The sequence below is a fragment of the Sapajus apella genome, unplaced genomic scaffold (assembly GCF_009761245.1).
Source record: "Sapajus apella isolate SASKATOON/1434 unplaced genomic scaffold, GSC_monkey_1.0 scaffold24, whole genome shotgun sequence".
NCBI lineage: Eukaryota > Metazoa > Chordata > Mammalia > Primates > Cebidae > Sapajus > Sapajus apella.
This window is the reverse complement of record NW_022436964.1, coordinates 10893170-10894209: the sequence shown is the minus strand read 5'-3', so window position 1 is coordinate 10894209 and position 1040 is coordinate 10893170.

Below are 1040 nucleotides of genomic sequence, written 5' to 3'. Positions count from 1 at the left end.
TTTTTTTTTTTTTACAAAATTGAATGATCTATACAAAGTTTCTAACAGTACTTGGCAAACAAAAAGTTCTCAATATACAAACTTTATTTTCCTTATTTAAGTGCTTATGCTGCGTGGTGGTGGAGTTAGAAACAGGATGATCATTGAAGCACAACACTATTTAAAAATACTTTTGTAATAAAATTACCAATCGGCTGTGGATCCACCTTAATTCTTCTTGGTATACTATTAATCAAAAATTAAAACCTAGGTTTTCAGTGGGAGAGATCAAAAGCAGATATGTCTACAGGGAAAATGATATTCCAGATAAAAAGAGTCCTGTGTTGCGCCACACTATTTTTCATTGGTTTTCCATGTAAATAAAAGACAACACACTGACTACATCAGAATTGTAAAGTGCTGCTGTAGTTGAAATCACTCCTCAATATATATGCTGATGCTTACTTAAAATGGCACTCCTCCTTAATGCTAAATCATTGTCAAACTACACATGGTTAGAAATGGAGGAACAGTGGTGTGTAGATGGTCTGGCATGTTTGTGCATTTTTCAATTGGCAAGCAAAAGGGTCCATTCCACACTTCTCAAGAATGAAGAATTGTTGTTCTCATGGAAATATGCCCTATAGAGACGAAGGGGAAAAAGAGATGTTATCTTTGCCTGGAATTGATCAATGAGGAGGCTAAAGTCAAACAGAAAACCCATAGATCTTCAAATGTGCTTTACAACTTTTACAACTGCATTAGAGCCTTTGTGATTTCTTCCAGGCCAACCACACTTCAGTCCAATTTGGCTAACTTTAATGGGGCACTGACAAAATACTCTTCCTTAGGAAAGTAGCAATAGACTTTCAAAACCATCTGGAAAGAAATCTTTATGACTGTATATAATACATGAATCCAGGTCTATTAAGAAAAGTCCTCAACATATCATGGAGGTACATCTCAAGAACAGACAATTATTTTGTTTGTTTCTCACAACTATTCTTTAATTGAGACACAGCCTTTTTAAAAACAAAAAAAAATGTTAAAAATATACAAAA